General features: G+C 40.4%; 1 pseudogene; it reads left to right on the top strand.

Annotated features, from left to right (window-relative positions):
• The window catches only part of LOC129200402 (NEDD8-conjugating enzyme UBE2F-like), a 47,845-nt pseudogene that overhangs the window by 10,897 nt on the left and 11,666 nt on the right, over positions 1-25,282 (top strand).

The following is a 25,282-nucleotide window of genomic DNA, read 5'->3' on the forward strand; positions in this document are numbered from 1 at the left end:
TCAAGTGGAAAAAAAGACTACAGGAAATGTAAAAATGTATTTGATTAGGTTTCCTAGAACTTTAGCAGTAGAAGGGGGGAGGTATCTTGATGCATCTCATATTTCCGTGAAATACAGGTAGTTGAGAGTAAGACTTCAACAAAAAAAATACACAAAAGAGGGAGAAAGCAGGGAGTCTTTCAGAGAAAGTAGCATGGCAAAAAAGGGGTTTAGGAATAAACTTCCCTTCCTAGGAGCTATGCAACTGAACTGGGTTACTTACTTTCTTTTATGAATAACTTCTAAGTTTTATGCGTGGGGAAATACAATAAATAAAAATCTTAATTCAACGGGACTGCATATCTATAGCAATCTGTGTTCCCAGGGGAAATATCCATCAGTCGCAGGAGCAAAAAAAAAAATCTTAAGACTCCTGAGTTTGTTCAACAGTGCAGAGGTCTGGGGGGAGTTGTGCAATGGATGCAGTTTTTATCACCGACCAGTGCATGTTGCTGTGTCAGGTGCTTGAAGTGAAGGTTTGTCTTTCTCTGTTCTTTTGGTGCTCTTCATGCTGGTTTCTGCAGGCAAGACCACATCTAGTATGACAGTGCCCTTGAATTAGGGTTTCCATAGCTGTTTTCCGGTGTGCAGTACATGATGTCATGCTTGGAGGCTTCCCTGCAAAAGCAGCGTGTAACCTGAGGCAGGCTGTAGCTGATGGTAGAAGGACAGTAGGAGTTCAGTTAGATGCTGGAGAGTGGTGATGCTTATGCAGGCTGTGAGCCTCCTGTGCGTGTTTTCATTGTTGGACTGGCACCTTGATTCTCGAGGTTTTTCTACTCTTGTGTTTTGCAGGCTGTGGAGTTCTGGCCTTCTGTATTTTAGTGCCCTATGTAGACGAGTTTGGAGGTTTGGGTAATGCCAGGACTCTGTGTATTAGAAGCCCTGGTGCTTCAGTCTTGGCAGAGCTGAACCTCCTAAATCACAGTGGGGTATGTTTGCATTATCTGTGAGGGCAGTTGAGTCTTTTTAGTAATGAATTGCATGACATAAAGAGAAATTTCAAGGTAAACCTCCAGTGGTGCTTAATTATATTTTTAAGTGAAAATTTACAGGGTGGTTTAAATTAGATCTGCCAATTTCGACTTCAAAAATGGCTTTATGCTTGCATAAATAACAGTTTTGTTTTTTTCTTTCAACAGAGGTTGCAGAACTTGAAGCTAATTTACCTTGTAAGTATAACATTTAATGGTACACTTTTTAAGGGAAAAAGGACCATTGAACTGAATGTTTCGACTGAAGTATGAACAGTAATGATACTTGTTAACTGTAGGGGAAGCTGTGCAAAACTCTGCCACCCAGGCTTGGACAGGTTTTCTTTGCTCCCTCTTAAGGGGTTGTGGAGAGGTGGATCGCTTATTAGGGTCCTTTGGAAGCAGTATTGATCATTTGCCTCTAGAATTTTATTGGTGGTGGACTGGGAGCTTCCCCCTCATGAACCACGCAAAAGGTACCTGAAGAGTACATTTACTGCCTCACTCCCGTTTTCTCCATTCTCTAATTTTCAAAACAGTAGATGGTGTTTTAGGGGCAGAGCAAATAGCTCAGTTCTCTGGAAATGTATTAAGTCAACCTAGTGCTCTTTCATTTCACATGCAAGCTGTAACCTGATGTGTTCGTTAATAGTGAAAATACTAATGAAAATTTGTTTGGTTTTTTTAAAGTCCATATTCCTTTAAAAAAAAAAAAGGCAAAATAATGCGGTTTTTGCCCTGGAATCTGTCCTGTATGTTATGCTAAAAGCTGAAAATATTAATGGCCACTTTAAAATAGGCTTTTAAGAGCACAGGGTAAGTGGCTTGTTGCTTCTGAAGCTGAGGACAGATAGTTAAAAGTCAAATACATGTTTTCTGCTCTTTAGCTTTACAAAGCTTCATTCTGTAATGGACAGCAGAACACAAAGCCCTTTTATAAAGGGGAGTGAAGTTCCTACTGCTGTGTATTTGTTGCAGAGGGTGGGTGTTGACAGTGAAGTTGAGTTGTTGCTGAGCTCCCTTTCCCTTCAAGCATTGACCAGAACAGCATCATTCTGCCGTGAGTTCTTGGAGTGCACGCAAGCACAACAAGTTACTGCGTGCTAAGCTCAGAGGTACATTCAGAGTCCATCGCTTGCTCCACAGAACTTCCTGTGGTGCACGTTCCTGTTTCGGAGTAATCTAAGATGTTTTCCCTGCAGGGAAAGAAGCAGGAGCTGGTTGCAGCAGACTGAGAGTGTATGTGCAGGTTATTACCGTGCTGTGCATTCATACTGTCTTGTCCATATGCTTATCTAACAAAGAAAAGCAGTGAATATTCTCTCTGATTATGCTGGCAGGTAGCTTGTGATGTTTCTAGTCTTTCTCCATCTAAGGGAAACTTTGACCATATTTTTTCCTTGCCAGGTTAAATTTCTAAGTTCTGCTTCTGATGAGCATCTTTGGTTTGCTAATGATTTTAAATCTGGATCAGTGCTCACATCTCAAAAATCAAGCTTTTCAGTGTACAGACTGCCTGATGGGAGGAATTACAAGGGGGAAATACACAGAACAGAAGCAGTAAAAAAGGAGGGCAGGAAGAGACATTATTTGTCTCTTCTATATGCTCTTCTGGAAGGCAATTATAGAGATTTTACACAGTAATTTTAACTTTTTTGTGTAGACTCTTCTATAGGATAACCAACACCTGAGAAATGTGTATCAGGGTTCGTGGTTACTACAATGCAAATGCATTACTAGGGTTTCTGTACAGTTCTAGTTATTTTTTTCAGGCAAATAGGGTCTATATCTCTGATACTCTTTAGCTACTTGACTATGGAAAAAGAACAGCCAGCTTGATGGTTAAGAAGCTAAAGGCTGCATAATGTAGATGATAATGTATCCATGGATATAGACACCTTCTAGTGCCAGCTTGGCAGCTCGTTGCTGCCATAGTCAAGAAAGGCTAGTTTTGTGCATGGGAAGGCAACTTTGTGTCATCAAATGTGAACGACAGGCTGTTATACTGTGAACTTGAAACTAGTCAGTGGTTTCAGTACAACAGATGCATCAGATTGTTTTATCTTTTACACTTGTTCTTAATTTTCACTATTCTCCTTAAATTCATCTAGTCTGAGAGTATGACCATAGTGTTTGGTTTGTAATGATGCTCCATAACCTTTGCTGTTAATATGTGTAACTGGTTATGCAGAAGACACTTGTTCAATATGACACAGCCAAATGGAGACTTCACTGGCTTGTGGATGAGGCCTTCAGTAAAGCTTGTATCTCATTATGTCTTACAGGTGTAAATAATCCTTTGTTGGCATAGGGCTGTGGTGGCATGACTTTTTGCAGACTGCAGTGTATGATCAAATGTCAAATACACATTACTATTAAAGAACTTGTAAGGAAGAGATGCTCGTTATCTATGCTGCTATCTTAACATGGAGCTAGTATATATACAAAAGACCAAATCCTTTGGCATTTCAAGGTCTTTGAGACAGCATGGTTTACTGAAAGGAAATAAGCTTCTTCCTCACAGCTCAAAGATATGAAGTTCCATTACTGCAGGTGACCTGTGACTGTATAGGTAAGAGGTGCTTAGAGACAAAGTGTAGGGGGGAATCACTTGACTGGAAGGTAGGGATTAATCAGAGAGGGAATTTGGAGAGTGTGAAAGATGATACACTTGCTTTCCCAACAGTGGAAAAACAATTGTCTGATGTAAATTATTCTTTTGCTTCACAGGTACATGTAAAGTGAATTTTCCTGACCCAAACAAGCTTCACTACTTTCAGCTAACTGTAATCCCAGGTAAGTTTAGTTTTTTTAAGCATGTTACTTTTGCGTGTTGCTGTTTACGAAACGTAATTTCAAGAGTTTGCTCAAGAATCCAATAAACTTTCTACTCAAAAGACTGGCTGTAATACAGTGATTATTTTATAGATGGAATGGAGAAACTGGGCTGGATTTAACGAACTAGATTCCAATAAAAATGCCATCAAAACTGAGCAGGCTAAGGAATTGTTCAGGTCTTGTTTGGTCACTTTGAAAAGTTTTTCTCCTAGCCAATTTCAAACCATCTTGTTTTTGCTGAGAAGCTTGGACTATGTGTAGAGAAATTGTTGTATTACAGCCCTGTCATGTTGCAGATTTATTCTTCTGATTTCTTGGTTCTGTAGTGTTGAAAGGGTAGATGACAGATACAACACTGCTGGAAAACTTCAAATCCATGCATGTCTGAAGGTGCCTAACAAGCAGGAGTCTCTTAGTCTTTGAATATTCAAGTATGTGGAAGTTAGATCTTGTATTAATAATGCAACTTAAGTATACTGCAAAACTTCTGCTGGCATGCTCTTCAGTAAAAGGAAAAGCTCAGGACTACATTTTTGGAATTTATCATTTCTATTTAAATTTCTTAATAGCCATCTGAAATTATAAACTTTGCTCACATGGCTGTCCATTTTAGAAGAGAAACTTGTGTATGTTTTATGGATGAATTTGCATGGAAGATTATTTAAACATGACATACACTTAATTTTGCAGTGCCTTACCTTTGTGCAACTATTTAAATGAGAACATTGATGTGTTCAGTGTACCGAATTGAGTTACATGTTCTGGAATCAGTATCTTCCTGTCAACTAATTCTTGTAGATGCATGTTTTCTGTAGATGCTTAATGACAACAGAATTCGGATGCAGTATGGCAATCATAGTGATGTCTTACTGTAGAAATAATGGCGATGGGAATGTTTCTGATAATCCAGTATCTTCGAGTCAAACGGGCGCTAGATGTCACTGTTGGTGCTTATTAGCCAAAATCAGCTAGTGTTTCTTCGGCTGTAGAAATCTTGGGTGGTCTTTGTTAAACATGTCCATTTGTGTCTCCTTTTTGTGATGGAAAAATGAGTGAGACTGCCCTAGTCAGTGTAATCAAAAATAAATACAAGTATTATTATAGAACTTTTAACCTCTTAATCTATGTAGGAGATGTATTCATGTTTACTTGGTGAGTGTTAGTCTGCTTGCACCAGATGTCCTTCAGTTTGCTGCTTATATTTTGGAAATGAGTTGACTTCAAGATCATCACTGTGCAAGTTAGGGATGTCTTGAATGTGAAGCAATCATAGCTTCTTCATACTAATTCTGAGGTGTCTAAATACATAGTCATTTTTTTGTCTGTTAACTGCTGTGCAGCAAGATGTTGCAGTCGGAAGACAGTTGTTGAATGCAGGGCATGGTTTTTGCGCTTGCTTGGTTGCTGAAATGATCTTGGGAAGGAGATGATCTTAATTAACATTTTGTTACTCTAAATATAGCTGCACAGCTGAAGTCTCTGCAGTTGCAGTCTGACCGAAGTAAACATCTATTTTCAGCTGTGCATAATTCAGGTACAGAATCTTGTGATCAGCTACAGCTAAGCACAGCTCTCTAAAGGCAGAACATAACACATACCAAGAAAAGCTTTGTAGCTTTCTGATTCTCGTCATTAGTGAGGTTTTTCTTTAGAGCATGCTAAATCTTAGTTATCTCTGGGGTAGCAGAGAGGCAGCTAAGTGGCTGTCACAGAATTTTTCTGGCTCAAATAGACCCAAATATTTTCTCGAGGCAACTATTCTTGCAGTGTCTAAACAATGTTGCATGAATCTTGACAGTCAGGAGGAAGAGCTGGTTTTCTTCCTCCTGCCTGGAACTGTCTCTTGCATTGAGGAGCTGAGTTACTTCTAAAAATCCTGCTCATATATCTGGCTCTTCAGGGAGCAATTTTCAAATACCTCTGCAGCTTTCCAATTGTGGAGCAAGAGCTGGGCTCAGTGCGGCTGTGAGTGCCAGGGAATATCTAATACTGCCTTGCATTTTTCACTGTTAGGACTTGTGTAGTAAGTGTTTATAGTAAGCCAGGGTTGCTAGTCTGCACAGCAAAGAGGTTCTTGCTGGCTTGCTGCTTAGGGTTCTCAGTTTGCATATCTGCAGTTACAGAGATTGCACCTTCCTATGACAGATCTGTTAAAGGCATGCTAATTATTTTATATTCATATTTTATGTTTATGTTCTTATTCTGATTCACATTAGAACTTGAATTCTGTAACCACATTTTATAAGGAATCTTACACTGAGGCAGTTTCTGAAAGTAGCCAGGGGTCAGGGTACCATGAAGTTACTGACTAAATGTGTTTAACTCTGGAAATGCCTTTTGTGGTCAGTGTTCTAGCCTTACGTTATTGACAAAGCCTGTTCTCGGGTGCTTTGTTTTATGCAGTCATTTTGAATGTGGCTAGTGGTGAAAGGACAGTGAAAGAAGCTTCTTTAGGTTCTCACAAAAAGACTAATTTGAATAAAAAATATACTTTACCAGCAAGCAGAAATACTTTATCTCCCTTGCTCTGCGCTTCTCACAATAACCTTTCTTAGTAAGTATTTAATGTCACAAAATTATTCTGGTAACAGTGAGTTTTAAATTAAAATGAATTTGTAGAAAATGTTGATGAGGGTGACTGCTTATAAAAAGTTGTCCTCAAGAAATTCCACTTCCTTTGTTACAGCTTTCTGCAGTGCATCATGAGTGGATATGAGTAGTACATGCTAGAAAATGGATAAGACGCAGATTTTACTGCCACAATGGACAAACTGTGTTCCCAAGGCAGATGCTGCTGGCTTTCTCTGCTGTCTGAAGCTTCTTTTTTCTTCTGTCATCTGAAACAATTGTTCTGTCATTGAAAAATGCCCTTATGCCACCACTTGCGTCTATTCTAGCTTTTGTGCCAGTACCTTATTGGATCAAAGGCTAGGAAAAATAAGGAGATAGATGTTTATAAAGCAGGCAGAGTCCTGCTTGCTGCACTGATATTTGGAGCACAAAATTGGAAGCTGGGGCTAAAACATGATAATGACCTGGAAAAAAAAGAAGCTGAGTTTAGGTAGCTTGCACATGAAGAAAACCAGAGGAATATGTAGAGTTAATGCAATTTTCCTGCAGTTCCCAGGGTAGTTTGGGGTTAGTGTGATTATTTGAGTTCCATTCTTCAGGGAATTAATAAAGAGCCTGTTTTCTGTTTTGCATGCCATAAAATGACAAATTTCGGTGAGCATGGCTGAGCATTTCAACGCTGCTGATTCAAGGAGCTACTATCAAAAGCACATCCTTTGTGGCCTGTCCTAATTATCTTGCATTTTCTTTTAAAGCGATAAAATAGTTTGGTATTTTCACAGCACTTTTAGCCATCAAAACACAAATGCAAACTAATCTTAGAGTCAGGTTGCTAATAGTGAAACTGGAGACTAAAGTGGGAGGGATGCTTGCTCTTTTAATACAGCTTGAAGACATAAATTCAGTAGGAGTAAAACTGGAGCTCAGACATATTCCCTTTTTGCAAAAGTCTCATCAGTGGCCAGCTTCCTACGTTATGTGCCAAAGCTATTTTGACTGTTTTATTTATAGCGCTTTCCTCACTATTAACTTTGCCAGAACTTCAGTTTTTCCCACTGTTAACATGTCTAAAAAAATGAGGGTCTTTGTCCCAGTCTGTATGGGTGTTATGGGACACGGGGAAGGAAACTACCATGTGGGAGAACCTATTTACTTGCTTGAGGTGCCGTAAGATGACTTCCTCATGAAGGCTTATCTTGTTAATGCATTGCAAGTTTTCTGACTGGGTACTTAGGCTTTGCAGAGATAGGAATTTTTCACTGTATCTTTGAGGGATTGATAATAAGTAGCATGCTTTATTGTTGTTTAGTGAAAAGATTTACAAAGATACAAGGAGAATTGTAAAAAAGAAAAAAAGTGGGGGGAAGAGGAGAGATGCTTTACTCTTCTGATTTGGTAAATATGTCCTTGCTTAGTTTATAACAGAACCAGTAGTGCACTTTTTGGTTAGTGCTAGTGTGGACTGATGCCAAGCTAAACCTGAAACATAAAATGAGAAGTTGTAATGCAAGGCAGTGAGTATTGAGGGAAGCAATCATGTAAGTATGTGGAAGTGACTTGCAATGTGAGGTAGAATATCTAAAGTACTCTAAGCCTTCCAGAGATCGTTCAACCTTACGTAGAACACAGAAAAGCAAATAAAAGAAAATGGAACTAATACATGAGGAATCTCTTAGGGCCTGTGGAGATGTTAATATGTGGTTAGAAAGTGCTTGAGCTAATCTAAAATGCTTTTTGCAGAGAAAAAGGAGTGTTCTTTCACTCCCTGGTCCTGGTGCTACTTCTGCTGACACTGGTGATAATTTAACCTCTGCAGGAAACTGGGCTCTTCTTGCAGTGATGGTTTTATACAGTGAGAGGTTCAGCTGGGCTTGTCCCCTCCAGCTGAACTTGCCTTGTCTGATTTCATCCTGCACGTGGACCCTGGGAGTTTCTTCTGTGGCCGTGTGGAAGTGGAGCTATCCTGAGCTACGTCTGTGTGGTGGGGAAAAGCAGAGAAAATGAACAACTGTACAGCTTCCCCCCCCATGCATCTCTTGAGCAAGGTCAGAGTGAGTGATCTTGGAGTCAAAGACCTACCTTAATGTTCCTGTAAGCTGCAGGGGCTGTAGGCGTGATGTTTTCAGTGTGCAGAGGGATATGGAGTGTGGCTTTTCTCTTGCTGCTTGACTGGCAAGAATCTGGCAGTGTTTGGCAAGCTCTCCTCCCTTGGAGCTGTTCTTGAATGTTTCTTTTGGACAATTGTGTTACAGTGAGGATTTTCTTTGACATAAGGCACATGTACGTACATCCATCAACAGGCATCTATTTCACATTAGCAGGGTCGAATGCGATGAGCTGCTGCACACTTTGCTCCAAGTCCACAAAATCAAGGAACTACTGAAATTAAGCCAAGGAAAATAACTTTCTGCTGCCGGACTTCCTGAGCGACCTTAACAGCAGTGCTGGTTCTCCTTTGCCTTGCTGTACTGTCAGCAAGCTTCTCCCTGTGCAAACACGTGTGGGTGTTTCATGTGATTGCTTGTATTGGGAAGTGATAGCTTGATAAGTGCTTATGAGCTAATGGGCAGTGAGGAGGCCCATGGAAGGCTTTGAGGTACGTGGCTTGCACTATGACAAATGCTGAATTCCTGTATGGTGTTGCTTGTTTGTTTTAATATGATCGCTGAAAGACCTGAGATACTTTTGACTGTGGTTTTTACAAGGAGCAGCATCACACTTGGAAATAGTGAGGATGCACATTATAATGTGCTAGATGGCAGATAAAGTGCAGTTAGCTGTGTCCTGTATGGTAACTCGGTGGTGCTTGAGCTGTTTGAACTCCCCAGGGGATATTGGACCATTTTCCTAATTATTCCTTCCTGGAACAGTCAGAATCTTGCTTTGAGTGTTTTGCACATTTGACAGGGAGCAGTTTCATTAAAGGGATATTGGTATAACTCCCCTTTTACATCTCAGTCTTTAAAAATGGCTCGCTTTACGGATTTTTATCTCAGTATATTTGAAAACAAAAGATTAATGTTTTTATCTTGCTTTTTTCCATAAAAATCAGTGCATGTGCATTTACTTTCTGGTAAAGCATAGGGTGCCTGAGAAGACTGCTTAATAAATCAAACGCACTTCAAAACTGAATTGGAGTGGAAATGGAGAATGTATTTGAAAAGTGTATGTTCTGGACAGGTTATTAAAGTGAGATTTGCAGTGGCTAAAGGCTTGCAGCGATGTGCCGCACAGTTCAGTGGGGAGGCAGCTGTAAACATTTCTGTGTGCGATGGGGAAGACCAGCCATGTCCTGTTTTCACGCTCTGTGCCTATGCTGCTGTTGCAGTCCAAAATTTTTGATGCTGTCCACATGTTGAACCTGCCAGTGGTCTACACAAAGACTCCTTGGAGCAACCATGATGTGCTTCCCAGCAACTCTTTCACTGTTCTGCAGGCACGGGTCTCTTGGACTGGTATGCTGGCTGTAGTGTGCAGTTGAGTGTCATCTTTTGGCAGCATCAGCTTTTACTGGCTCAGTTCCCTCTACAACTGCGGGTTTGTGTTATTTAACAGGGTGATGCCCTCGCCTCTTCAGTAAGGCGACTGGTAAGAGATCGCAGAGGAGGAGGATAGGAGCTGACTGCTCTCTTGTGATTATGGCATTTAGTGTGGAAGCTACACGCGCTGACAGTGGTGAGATTGTAGTGCGGAGTGAACCGTGAGCAGGTGGATGTGGTGCATTGGTTGGTAGGAGAAAATAGAAGGTCTTGCTAGATCTGTGTAGGGACTGGGAAAGTGGCAGATCCAGAAGGCACCATCCTGAAAGAGGATTTTGATGAGACATAATAGAGGAGCTAGAACTTTTTTGTGTTTTGGAACAAGCTAGATAATAAGAAAACTTTTTAAATCTTTCTGTAAGCTATGGATGGCTTTACAGAACTTTCCTTTGCAATGTTGGTTTTGAAAATAGTATTAAAAATACTGCCATACAACAATACCCAGCCTTCCTGACCCTCAAACCTTCACCGTGGCTGTACCAGGTGATACAGAGAGCTGGAGTACTCAAGGTAGTTTTAAGTCGGAGCATTCCTCAGGAGTCCCAAAAGTCCAGTGTGGGCCGGGTACCTGTCTGTTCTACTTTGTGAATGAGAACTTGATAATGGCAATGTCAGACAGACACATCTCAGATCACTTGCAAGCATTTCACCTTCCAAGCACAGCCATCTCGAGAGCCTACAGGCTGACTATTATCCTATTATATTATCTTTGGTTAAATGCAACTAGGTATTTTCAGACTTCATATTTTAAAATTTAGCTGTTTTAAAAATTCAGTATTGAATGTGAGGTTGACAGGCAGGCAGATTTTCTGAACTGATATATCATCCGAAGATAATTACTATAAAAGAGCCACTTGCTCTTTTATTGTAGTACACTCTGAAGCATGCTCTTGCACACCATTATTCACATTATGATATGTGATTGCTAGCACAAGTCTGGGAAGATGTGCTAAATCCTGGAGTGGGATTTAGCATGCATCAGCAAGTGTCCTAGTATGCGTCCAGCTCATTCCAATGGTTGGTGTTGTGGTACCGCATGCCGTATAGCTGCTGTGTGGCAGAATTTTGTTTACACAGGCGTAAGAAATTTATTCAAAGGTTCATCTAGCTTGGTGTTGCCTGGAACTCTGGTCAGGAAGGTGGTTTTTCCAGGATCACTTTGGGACCGTTGACTCTGACTTAATTTCTGCTGGAAAGGTTTTGGGAGTGAGGGAAGATGCTGTGTGCACACTCCCTTTGGACTAGGATGCAGCTAGCATTACGGTGTAACTAGGTCAAGTATTTGATGGATAACCCTGTGCTGTTATTTTAATCTTTGTAATGACAGATATTTTGTATTATATGGCATCTGTTATTTTATTTATTCTGTTGTTTTTTCCTTCGCTAGATGAGGGCTATTACCAAGGTGGAAAGTTTCAGTTTGAAATCGAAGTTCCTGATGCCTACAATATGGTGGTGAGTATTTGTCATTCATCTAGTAGTTATCACTTTAGATTTCCTTTCCAGGTAATAGGACTTCAGAGGCAATTTGGCATTGAAATGAAGAAAGGATCTTCTGTCTGTTACTAAAATATCATGAGTTTGTAGAAAAATTTTGGTTGTCTGGAGTTTTTGGAGGTCATCTGAACTCCTCAAAGTTGGGGTAGTGTTAAAAGTGGGATTTGGTTGTTCAAGGCCTGGGCCAGCTGGCATTTCAAAATTTCTTAGGGTGGAGATTCCACTGCCTCTCTGGGCCTCTGTTCTAATGTTTAATCACCTTTGTGAATTTTTTCCTATATCAGGTCAGAACTTCCCTCTTCACAGCTTGTCTGCTGCCTCTTGCTTTATCACTGTGCACCTCTAAGGGCCCGACTCCATCTCCTCTGTCCCCTCCCATTAGGCAACTGTGGACAGCAATAGGGTCCCCACCTTCAGCCTTTTCTTCTCCAGGCTGAACAAAACCAGATCCCTCAACTCTCCTTGTACTGTGTGTGCTCTGGGCTCATCACCATCTTGGTGGCTGGCTGCTGGGCTCCCTCCAGTTTGTCATTGTTATCTGCTGCTGGGGAGTTCAAAATGGGACACAATAGTTCCAGACACAGTGTCATGAATCCCAGGGAGTGCGAATAATCATTTCTCTGGTTATTCTCTTGCAGTGCAGTTTTTGCAACCAAACAGCCTTGAGACTTTTACTGCCTCAATGATATTATTCCTTAAAGGAAAAGTGAGTATTTGCAGATGAGTCAGACCTGAGGGTCTCCCTTCTGGCTGAGGTTCCACTCTCATCTTTTCTCTCCTGTTATTCTTGAGACCTGCACTTAATGATTATTCTCACAAAAAAAAAATATATCTAAAGAGTGAAATAGATGAACAGAAAGGAAAAATTTTTCTTTTTGTTTCTCTGGGGCCTTCAAACTGGTGCTTATAGTTGTGATATTGGACTTGGGCGCTTAATCCCTTTTGAGGGCATGCAGTGGAAGATGTGGAAAGCACAGACATGGTGACAAGTAGCCTACTTTTGCACACTCTGCCAGTTCTACTGCCTGTCTCCCAGACTGGTTAGTTAAGTATCTTTAAAAAAAAATAACAATTTCAATGGTTATTAAGCAAACAACGTTCTAGAGGAACTACAAATGATTGCAATATCTTATAGCAGATAAATAGAAAGCTCCAGACAACTTGGTCTTTTCAAGCATGAGAAATGCTGGTATTTCATTATTGTACTTTACTAAAATTGCAGAACTGTAAGGGAGGGGAGATGCAATTACAATAAAAATAACTTCAGACATTGTTTTCAGAGTTTAGCTGTCAGAAGAACAAGATTGACTCCAAAAATGGAAAACAGTTGGGGCACATGTCTGGTTCTCAGGAATTACACCTGCCATTCTGTGTTCTGATAGCTTCTTGTGTAAGGAAACTAGACTCATTTGAGCATTTGAGTTGCAGTATTTGCATTTAGGTATATGAATTGCAGGAAGAAGTAAACCTCACTTTTTTTTTTGAACGGATGTGATAATTTTGCTTGGTTTTGTAACTTTTTTCCCATCATTCTACTTTCTATTTTCTTTCTTGTGGTTTTGATAGCTCAGAGCTCTTTCAGAGAGGCTGAAGAATGTATAGGAGAGGATACTAGAGGAATGTTTCCAGGAAGACCTTTGGCGTATGTGTTCAGATGCAGCAAGCCTAAATTCAGTATTATATATATGTAGTGGTTGTAGTCACAGCATTGTTTACATACAAATGTGAAGGAGGTGCAGTGGTCTGGAATGTACTAGCTTGAATTCCCAGACTGAGCTTGGGGAATGGAGCATTAACACTGCTAGTAGAGTAGAAAGGTTATGTTTCTGAAATTGGAGGAGTTGGGTCTGCATCCCAGAAGATGCCTTCACAAGTTTCCTAATATTCCTTTACTTATACTGCATGTCCCATGTATTCACAGACTATATTTTATAAAAAGTTCATGCTTGTAGAGAACCATAGCACTTCTGAAAGATTTGAATTTTCCTCCTCCTTTTTTTGATAGCTGTGCTCTTCTTTCATGGTAATATTGGTCAAGGATTATCTCCTTAAGCTTGCTTTTTTTTACATGTTTAGGATCCTGACTGTCTTTATTGATCTGCTTCTATCTAAAACACCTACATGTACTAATAGTGTTTGCAGTTGTATGGTTTTGACTGTGTTTTTTTTAAGTTCCCCTTAACCTCACCAAAGAATTTTGTACAGGCTTACTAGCTTGTGTGTGGTTATGCACACATTATAAATACGAAGGTCGTCATTTAAAGTTGACTGCATCCTTGTTCTAAGTTGAATAAATTGTGCCATTGCATACCTGAGAAACATGGCCTTCAGTAAAAAGGGGGAAACTCTGTCACATTCTCTGCTGTCTAATTTTTTAGTCATCTTCAATAATGGCTGTGGTAATGCCGGGCCCAGGGGAACATACACAACATCTACTGATTTTAATTTCTTAAATTTGTGTTTGGAGTTTTCACCTAAAAAAACCACTGCTGGAGGAAAGCATTTGCTATGTGTTAACAGAAGGGATGAATGTTAATTTTGATCTGGTTTTTTTGATTCTTAATTTCTATAATTAAAAATTCTTCTGGTTTGTTATGGCTCCCTGCTCTCAGCACTGCCAGAAAATCTACAGCAAATGTTAGAGACTTTTAAATTCTGAGCATCTCTCATTCAATACAAAAGTAAAAAAGTTTGCCTTTGTGCAATTTAAAAAAAAAGCAATAGGTTGAATGTTGGATTATGGTCAGGTTATTAATGAAAATGTGTGTGTTCACAAATACTGAGATAATTATGCTGAGACCATGGTTTGTTTTCTGCCCAGCAGAGTAGGACTGAAACAAGTGTTGGCAGTATTTTTAATAGAGCTCTTCAGACCTGCCAGTGCTCTTTCAGCCCATAATTAAGGTTGGGATATCGCACATCTGTGTCAAGCTCCTTGCAGTAGTGCTGAACACATTTGTGTTGGGAGTAAAAATACCGGACAAGACTGGCAAGTTGTCATAGCTCTGCTTCAGAGCCTGCATCCTCTTTCTAGCTAATCTTTTTAGCCTGCAGAAAAAAAGGACATCTGTTTTTAAAGCTACAAAACGCATGATTGGTAGTATACTTTCTGTAACGGCATCCTTTAATTTCTGTGGCATACTGTTGTCAAAATCATGTGTGTTTGCTGCTACTCTGAGGATTTCTTCTTTTTTTTGCCCTTCATTCCTCATAAGCAAGCATTCAGCTTCTGCAGTGGGAAAAGTGGATGTGTTGAATGGTGATGTAGTACAAGAGTATGAGAATATATAACTGAAGAGGAAAAACTTCAAAGATTTTGTGTTGTGGACTGCAGCCATGGCATACTACTCTGCGCAGTGAAGCATTGAAGGCTGATTTGGAAAGTAGAGAATCTGAATACAGAGAAGTAATGTATCCTTGTGCTTTAGGTGTGACTGACTAGGATGTGCATCAATTTTTGATACCTGGGCTATAAACTTCCTTAGTGTGAAGACTCAAGAGGCTGAAATGTGGGAGGGATGCTTTGGAGCAAGCACTACTGTGAAGTGCTGCCTCTTGCTTGTGAACAGAGCACACAGCTGGTTAGAGTTTAATCACCCTTCTGTACCATTGAACTGCTGTACTGAGAATTAGAAATGTTTATTATGATTATCTGTAAGGCAATAAAATATTATAAGGGTTCTTCCACTGTATCTGTAATTAACTGAACCTATTTCAGCTACTGGAGATGGGGATAATTTTAGAAGCATCTGAGCTTGAGAACTGGAAAGGGTTCCTATTTTTAATTGGTTATTGGAGGCATGAGCATGGTTCAGATGGATTTGTGCTACAGTAATTTGCATCACCCCACTCTGCAGCCTTGTGGGCTGTGTTTCACTCTGTGCTTTACAGAAAGGCTGAGGAGAGGTAAGAGCTCACCATGGGCTTTTCCTAAAGCAGCGTGTTTCCCAAAGCGGGGAACTCTTCCAAGTACTACAGCTGGGCATTGTCATGTTGGCTAGTCCCAATGATTATGTGTTCATTGTTGCCGATTTAATACCCTAATTGAGCAAGTATGTGTTGATTGTGCTGAACCAAGCAATAATCGAATGAAATGGACCTGATGGTATCTGTGGTCCCTAAGTGATCTTTCTCCTGCACTGTTGCTCTGTGAAGGCAGACAACACCCCAGAAGTCATGTGCCTGAGTAGTCTTTTTGTGTTTGTTTGGTTAGTACACTAATGAGCACTTCCTGCTGTTGGCTTAATGTTTTAATATGTACTATCTCTAGTGTTCTCAGTTAAATTTCTTTCTGCCTGATTAAAGCAGACCTGGGATCTCTATCTTTTTTTCTTTCAGTGAAACTGCTATGGAGAACTCTTAGCATTAAAAGTTATTGTTCACTTGTAAACTCCCATATTGGAAATGGGGCCAGAATGGGGAATTCTGTTCATGCCTCTGAGCGAACAGTCAGGTGATGCTTCCTGCAGCACTAGTGGAGGAAATGGAGGTAGTCATGCTCCCAAGGACCAAGCATATAAACATGATCCTGAATGGAAAGGCCTCTGCTTGCCAGGGATGGTCGGAATAAAAAACATCCTGAAAGGAGGATTTCATCCCATGTATGCCTCAGAAATGTTTTCCAAAATGAATTTGTGCTGCTTGGATCTGTTCCTTCTGTAAGCATATGATTCAGGCTGGCTGCTTTTGGAGCCTTGGGAAAACCTGGCATTGCATCTGCAGAATCTTCTGCTATGATCCAAACTCTTTCACAGCTAAGATTTCCTTGATTTTTTTATAGCACTGTTTTAGGGGCATGCCATAGATGGAGCTAGTAGGCTTGAGCTTTTGATGTTTTCTGGACTTGATGTACTGTCCATGTTCTGAGTACAAAAAGAAGAAAAAAATAGTTCATCCTGAGTGACCTCTTCCCTCTAAAGTTGGAGCTAATCTGTGCAGAAGGATACTACAGTGAGAAAAGTAAGGGTATTGATATTTAACTTTTAGGGCATTAAAAGTCTTTGGAAGGTCAACACTCAATTTTATCTGTTCTGAATTGCTTTTAAAAGTTTCAAATTTTCTTTCTCAATTCTTCTGTAAAGATAACTGCTGAAGTGCTAAAAGACATGTTGGTCTCTACTAGTATATGAGGGCTTCCTCCTTTCCCAGGCAAAGAGCGTGGGATGTACCTGCTCCACAGCTCAGAACACTTCATATTTCATGATATTTGGGAAGACCAATGGCTGATCCCTGCTTGCGTATCCATATGTACATGAAACTGCCCATAATACGTTGCATCCTTTCCAAATGTACTGTTCTTTATATCCATAGCAGATGTACAGAGTGAAGGGAAGATTTCTTTAATACGGTAACTTATTTACCAGACAACCTGTGGACTTTTTCCTTTGGTGATGGGATATTGTGTCAGAACAGAAGGCAGTTGGTACTGGTAAGGATGTTGCAGAGGGATCATGAGAAGGAAACTGGAGCAGAGTTAGTTAATTTTTGTAGTGTTTCCTTTTAGAAATACTAAAATTTGTTGGTAAACCTGTCACTTGGCATTTAAAAAATATTATTCCTGTTAGGAAACAGGCTGCATATTCACGAGCTTTTGTGTAAAGCAAAGAGGAGTTTGTTAGTGTTTGTGCTTACAAAACCTGCTGGGAATGTTGCTGTCCGTACAGGCATCAAAGGAAGCTGTGAAACAGCAAGCAAAACATTTAATGGTGTACACAGCAAATACCTTTAGTGCCAAGTGCTGCTGCCTGACCTCTGTCTCTGCAGCAGCTTTTCCCCAAGCACTGCTTTTTTTGGTTGACTGGTAGCCCAGAAAGAGGTTAGTGGGAGATGACTGGGGGATGAATTGCTTGAAAAAACAAACTCTCCTTTTCTGCCTTGAGGTGCAGCTGGTGAAATAATGGGTGCTACAGACAAGGGACCTGGTGCTTTAAGGAATTGAACCTGATGAGTAGTACAGATCTAGTTTAACACCCATGTAAAACTAAACTGTCTGCCACCACAAGCCAGGCCTCGTTTGCAGCTCCCATGGTTCTGGCATATCACGTTGTCAGAGTAGACAGTCTTAGGGCCTCTCTGGTTTACCAAAGTTTTTATGACATCAGGTGCCTTAGGCAGTAGTCGAAAGCTGGGAATTTAGCAGCAGAGCTGCTATTAGTCCTTTTTCTGGCCAATATGTTAGTTGTGGAAACAGCAAACAACAGAAAGGGATTTGGTTCCTGAAGGATCAGATGCCCAAATGAGGGGCTTCCATCTACCTCTTTAGTGACCCTGCTTTATACAGGTCTTGGGTTGGAACTGATGAAATGGGAGTTGGGTTCATGCCTCCATATGGGAGTGTTGAGGTGGTGCAAGGAAGTGTGCACGCCTTGGGCAGTTCTTGTCGAGGCCTACTCCTCTTCCATGTGTCAAGCTGGGTAATCCATTCCACTGAAAGCACAGGGCAGTGTGGCTTTGTTTTCTTTGACTCATTTCTCTGGACTGTGTGCTTAGCTATGTTTGGTGTCCAGTTTTGGCTGATCTCAAGAAGTTCAAGAACTGGTGGGGGAGAGTGGTAAGAAATACCTTAGGGCTAGCTTTAGCTCGATCTCTGGAATCTGTATTCCTGTTACTGCCTCTTCTGGGGAATTATGTTTTGTAGAAACTATAAGAAGCTGGAGTCGCAGTTGTAGGGCAGTTTTACAAGAATGCTTTGGGACTGTCTAGGAAAACATTTCAAATAAGCAGAAATTTGGAACCAATATTAGGAACCCCATCCCTTCTCTAGGGAAATGGTTGTGAAGTGAAAAACTACAGTTACAGGACACATAACCATACCTGTAGTAGTACATCTGTCATGTTAGAATGCCAAATTGAGCAAGAGCTGAAACTATTAAGTTCATTTATTGATTAGCACTTATATTCAGTCTCTCATTTGGTCAGAATAATGGAGGGGAGAGATTTCTTTTAAAATGCAGCTAATAATGAGACAAACTTGATCCGAAGCTTGTTCAGCACGACTTCTACTAAACTGAAGTCAGTGTATGTGTAGTTCTCAAATGCTTGCAATGCTGTCTTGTACCATCTGTATGTATTCACCAGTATGAAGTGGACTGAGAATGGATGTGAAAGACTCTTTCCATTATCAAAACTAATGAGATCTTAAGAGAAGTGGCTGCTTAGAAATGGAGAAGAAAATCAATCTGTTCACTGTTGTGGCCCCCAACAGAGGTTTGATCTACCTGAGCAGCTTTCAGTATCTGAGGTGAAGGATGAGTTTGAGCAATGAAATAAATGGATTTTGTAAGCCTTGTTGTGGAAAGTGTCACATGCATCACCTGGAGATGGTTGGAGGTATTCAAGTGAAACATCGAGGAAATCTTGTGTGGATTTGTTGGTCTAAGGAAGACTCAAAAATGACTTGGAACAAGCTCAAAGGAGAAGTTGTGTCTGAAGATAAATTTTATGATAGTGCTGCACTTGTCCTGTCTGTCTAACAGAGGAAGGAAGGGAAAGAGAAAATCTTTGTCTTACTGTCAGGAGTAGGTTTTTCTAATTTTTAGTGGTGAAAAACACTTTGAAAGGATAAAGCAATTCTTTTGTTTCCATGATACAAAAAATGAGATGCCAGTTAATTCACTTAGGCTGTGAGGATTTGGGGATTTTTTTTAAAGATTTAGTTTGTATAAAGCTTACTTTTTTCTATTGATCAATGCATTCCCTGTTTGAAGGTGCATATGATAGAGATTTACTCTTTTTTATCTTGATCAACCAGCATGGAATAAATACTGCTGCTTTCCCTTTCTTGAGAACTAGACATAATCTTTCAAAACAACATGAGGGTGTAGCTACTGAAAAGCTGTGCTGTTAGAAAGCTTCTTAGGAGAACATTTGTTTTGAAGGTAGAAAGTGCGAGACTGTTTTCTGCATGCCATTTAATTTTCAGGAATGCTGTGATCCAGCACTAGGGCAGTCAGTGTCCTTCTGTGAAATGAGTGAAGAAAAGTCAATGTCTATATTATAAATTGCAGATTTACTGTGGTGATAGTTGTTCTTTTAGTGCAGACAGGTATGTAACTGGTAGCTCAGTACCATGCATATTTTCTTACCTCTTCTCCAAGGAGTCTCAGTTAAAAAAAAATAGATTTTACTAAAAAGATAATTGGGAAGTTGAGAACAAAGCAATGAGACAAAACACATCATGCTGCTATGCAAATACAGCTATTTAAGGTATTTTCTCTCTTGACTGAAGACTTCATGGGAAGCAGTGGAGGAAAATAGCTCCACATCTATGGTATGTGATATAATTGAAGTTATGAAAGGTACTGGTCTGTGCTGATGTGTTCCAGTACACTTACTATAAGAAATCATCTACTTGATTGAAAGCTGCAAATTGTAATTTGGAGAGCATGGCTGGAATGACGTGCTGTTGCTAAGCTACTGGAATTTTTATGACCCACTCTTTATTTACTTCACAAAACTAGAGCTAATGAGGCTGTATTTTTAAGAACCTGTATTTCAAAACCCACTATGGAATTCAGAAATCTGGTGATCTTGCCTGAAAATAAGTTTGGTGGCTTTTTATGGTAGTGTCTTAAGTTCGGATGTGATGCTTCTTGTGATACTTCCTATTCAGTTGTGAACAGGAAGGTCCTGTGTTTAAAAGAAGCTGTTCTTTTGATGTAGTTATTACCATTGCATCCTCTACTGTTTTTTAACAAACTCCCTGACTTGGATAAGCCTTGGGGGAAAACACTTAGCAGTTTTCCGGTTTGAATTGTTGTCTTACTGGTTAAGTGTTAAGAAACTGAATAACATGGAATATTTTCTCTCCCCTGAAGTAGACAGGATAAGAGAGTAAATTTTCTTAGCTTTAAATAAAGTTTTGTTTTTCTAAGAAAAAGCCTAATACCAGCACTAATACGTAGGTTTTATTTTTGGTGTCTTTAACGTACAAACCTAGGCTGTGAATATAAAATGTATTTGCCTCTTTCAGTTCTGTGACTTGTACCAGTGATACAGTTTTATTTTAAAGGATAACATCATAATTTGTTTTCTCTCCTGGCAGCCTCCAAAGGTAAAATGCTTGACAAGAATCTGGCATCCAAACATTACAGAGACGGGAGAAATCTGCCTAAGGTACCAACAGCATTCTGTTTTCTTTAAACCTTGGAGGTTTGTCTGTGTGATGAAACATTGTATGTAATTTTCATGCCAGTATTTTTTTAACAGATTCTTCAAATCAGTGGCATGTGACCCTTAGGAACTTAGACATCTACTGAAAGTATTGTTCTTGCCATGTGTTAGAGACCATGTAGAGCCTGGCTTTTTAGGTTCAGACTTAATGTTTTGTTCTACTTAAGGTAAAAAATGTAAACTCCAATCTAAACTAAACTTAATTGTGGGGTTTTCTTGTCCTTCCATAGTTGAATAGTCCTCAGGCCCTGAGAGCCTGAGACTGCTTAAGGCTTTACTTGTTCTAATGCCTGAATGTGTTAAGTGCTTGAAATGCATCTGTATTTCAAAAAGGAAGGAAAAAGTGTTCCTTAAACTTTGACAGTGATGATTCTATATTTGCCGTTTGTTTGTTCTAACATTTAATATCCACTATAATGTCCACACATGTGCCAGTTACAACAAAACAGAGTTGCAGGAATATCAGTCAAAATATGAAGGCCGAAAGCTTTAATTTACCACAGTGAAGGGCTTTTGTTGGGTGGTTTTGCTTGATGGCAAATGCTTCCTCTTCAAAATCAGTTTCTGAAATGTTGCAATTTCAGTGTTTCATGATGAGTACCTGATAATGAAATTGGCCAGAAACCAAACATAAGCAGAAATGAGAAGCATGACTGTCCTTTTTCAAGTTAATGGGACATAAAAGAAAAAACTAGATGAAGCAGAAAAGGAAAATAAGTGAGATTGAAAGCTGTTGTGAAAATCCAAAACTATTGCCACCATGTGTAGCAAATTAGTACTTAAAGCTAATTTTTTGCTAGATTTAAAAATAATTTTAATGTTGTGTTCAAGGTCCTGGTGAAAACAAAGTTTTCCCAGGGTTATCTGTCACACTCCACAGGCAGGTCAGGCTCAGCTGGTAACTAAAGAGCTGATACCAGTGCTTTTAGTCACTAGTGGTCTGCTCCATGCTTCTGAGAAGCTCATATCATCAAAGGTTGATAGAAACCAACCTGGGGAGACTGTAGTGTGTTCCTGATGCTTGATGGTGCCAGACTGCAGCAGGGGTACAGGAGCAAGGGTTAGTGTCCATAGACTTCACTTTGGGTTTGGAGGATTTAAAAGCAGTGGGAAAAACGTACTGAATCTTCTGAGACTACCTAAAAATCTGGTTCAGTGCCTCCTAGGAGTGTGTTCCATTTTACACAGCTGAATTTGTCACTTGGCAGTAGGGAGACAGATTTAAGGATTGTATTTTTACAGTTGAAATTCCCTCAGACTTCTTGTGGTTTAGTCAACTGGAGAAAGCTTAGACACTTTGAGTCAAATAGTATGAAGCAAAGGAGTGAGCGAGCTGTTCAGAACCAGGGAACAAGAAGTGCTAGACACCAAACAATAGCTAAAAGTTTAAGCTCTGATTACAGTGCTACATCTTCTGAGGGTAAATAAAGCCTTCTCACATTCTTGAGGATATTTCACTGTTTCTTGTCTTTAAATGGTTTTAATTATGAAAGAGGAACGTAGTATTGGAACATCATAATTCTACTTAATGAAGTAATTTTTAGTATCTGCACTGAAACATCACCTTTGTTTGATTGTCAGATGCTTTAACATATCAAACCTTTGAACTGTCTTATCATTTAGATGGAAAAACTAAAATAACTTGGATTGCTTTATGCCTGTTATAATGGGTAATGCACTCTACATAGAGCACCCTGCAATCAACTTATACAATCTATACATTAAAATAGCTTCAGTTTTTAAAAGCAGAAGAAAATTCCTTATCAGTGGTTTTTCCCAACTGTCTGTACTTAAACGTAACTCACACTGTGGTATGTGTTCATTTGATAATCATCACTGAAATAAAACATAACAAATGATTAAACTTGTGGTCAAGTGGGCACAAGTTTTGGGCAGGAAAAGTGTTGTTTCTCTGTGCTTTATGGATTGCAGCTACTCTGGACCTTATTAATAATGGACCATATTAATTAGATCTGGATCATACTTGTGGATAGAAAACATCAAGATACCTAGAGAGAATTTGTTTACTACATATGTTTTTAGAATAGTTTAATCACTCAAATTTCACTGCTTTTCTGCTACGTGGTGAGATGGCCAGTGTTGTTGGATGTGTCCTTTTTCTTCAATAGGTGTTGCTAAGCTTTGGTCACTTCACGATGCAATATTAAAGGCTGCTGAATGGAGAAGTGTTTGAAGACTGATTAATTGTATCATCTAGTATAGCTCAGTGTTGCAATTTCTCCAGTTATAAAAGCTGATTAAGTTGACTGCTTGTTTCTACTCCCCAGTGCTCTTTCCAGTCTCCTCATCTGTGCCAATGTGGAAACAAAAAAAAAAACACCACCTTTTAGAAGGATTTTCTACACCGATTGCTCCACTTATCCAGTCTATAGTGTGGCCTCCAGAACGGTTGCACTGGCAGTGCTGGGTTGAACAGGGAGGTGGGCAGCAGGAAGTGAGCAAGAGAATAACCCTTATAATGTGTCCTTGCCAACAGAAGATTTCTAAAGTGGGTTTACAACTTTTTAATTCAAACGTACCTTGAATTATATTTTCCGTTGGCAAAAGGCAGGCAAAAGTTTTGTTGGAACTGACATTTTCATAGAATCATAGAATGGTCTGGGTTGGAAGGGACCTCAAAGATCATCTGGTTCCAACCCCCCTGCTGCGGGCAGGGACACCCTCCACTAGACCACGTTGCCCAAAGCCTCATCCAACCTGGTCTTAAACACTTCCAGGGAGGGGGCATCCACAACCTCTCTGGGCAACCTGTGCCAGTGCCTCACCACTCTAACAGGAAAGAATTTCTTTCTAACATCTAATCTAAATCGACCCTCCTTCAGCTTAAACCCATTCCCCCTTGTCCTGTCACCACACTCCCTGATAAACAGTCCCTCTCCAGCTTTCCTGTAGGCCCTTCAGAAACCGGTAAGCCACAATTAGATCTCCCCGGAGCCGCCTTTTCTCCAGGCTGAACAATCCCAACTCTCTCAGCCTGTCCTCATAGGAGAGGTGCTCCAGCCCTCTGATCAGCTTTGTGGCCCTCCTCTGGACTCGCTCCAACAGCTCCATGTCTCTCCTGTACTGGGGCCCCCAGAGCTGGACGCAGTACTCCAGGTGGGGTCTCACCAGAGCAGAGTAGAGGGGCAGGATCCCCTCCCTCGACCTGCTGGTCACGCCTTTTGATGCAGCCCAGGACACGGTTGGCTTTCTGGGCTGCAGGCGCACACTGCTGGCTCATGTTGAGCTTCTCATCAATCAATACCCCCCGAGTCATTCTCCTTGGGGCTGCTTTCAATCCATTCCTCGCCCAGCCTACAGTCATGCTTGGGATTGCGCCGACCCACGTGCAGGACCTTGCCCTTGGCCTTGTTGAACTTCATGTGGTTTGCATGGGCCCACTTCTCCAGCCTGTCAAGGTCCTTCTGGATGGCATCCGTTCCCTCTAGCGTGTTGATCACACCACACAGCTTGGTGTTGGCATTTTATGTTGATAAATGTGTTCATCTGAGATCTTTACAAAAAGCAGATTTCTTTATCCTGGACTGATCTCCCCATTACAATAATTCTTAGTCACTTAAGCTGTAAATCATGTCAGCTGGACTTTCAGAAAGTTTTAAGCTTGCTAGAGCCATGCAGTTCCCAGTTGAGGAGAGGTTTTTGCAAGGTCTCTTTAGGATGCTGTGTATTTCAAAAGAAATAATTCCTCAAAGCTTTTCTCCATGCAGAAACTACTCACAGAATGAGAAGTTATTTGTGGAAACAAAAGCTGAGCAGCTGGCTGGTCACATCAGTGGCTGTTTTGGTTACTACAGCTTCAAAAATAGTGATTTTTGTAGTCTTCCCATAGGAACTTGGATATAAGGATTTGAAATCATGTTCTGGGAGGTCTCCCTAGATAGAAACACCAGATGTTAAGGTGTGTTTATTGGTTCCAGTCCTGCTGTGACTGAGGATATGCTTGCTGTTTCTTAAATCCTGCTACAGCTGAAGACAAAGCAAATGGAAGTAGTGTTTTACTGTCCTTCCTGGTGAAGTTCCCTGCCTGACACACTCCTGCTTGTGCCATAGCACTCACCAGCTTTAGTAATCTGAAATGCTGCAGAAATTGTACAGTTGGTTTACCTCTCTTTACTCTTCAAAATTCATTCTCAAACATCCCAAAGGGAAGCTTCTGAATGTTTGTTCAATCTAATACTAGAGGAGCTTTCTGCTCGTTTGTTTTTGACAATTTTAGAATAGTCACTCAAGTAAATGGGTTTTATGGGTTTTTCTGCCCATCAGGTGTCCTGAAACCCTGGTAGAACAGATGGCCTCTGTGGTGTATCTGGCAGGTGGTCAAAGGCAGCCTCTTCAAGCATTGAGTGGGCGAGGAAAAACTGAGTGTGCCGTTTGAGAACTTAGTAGCCCATCTCCTCTATGGCAGTGGGACCCATGGATGACAGGTCTTTGAACAGAAGCTAGATGCAGATGCTTGTTCATCCACTAAACTAGTTCATGATGTTTAGTGTATTTCTGCTCATTTAGGTGTTCATTCTGTTGGTTGTGTGAATGGTTATCTGCTCTCAGAGCATCATGTAGACCTCTGAACAGTCTGGCAGCTATATCTAGGTCATCCCCGTTGAGAATGAGATGTGGTTTCTCTAGACACCC

The sequence above is a fragment of the Grus americana genome, unplaced genomic scaffold (genome assembly GCF_028858705.1).
Source record: "Grus americana isolate bGruAme1 unplaced genomic scaffold, bGruAme1.mat H_9, whole genome shotgun sequence".
Lineage (NCBI taxonomy): Eukaryota > Metazoa > Chordata > Aves > Gruiformes > Gruidae > Grus > Grus americana.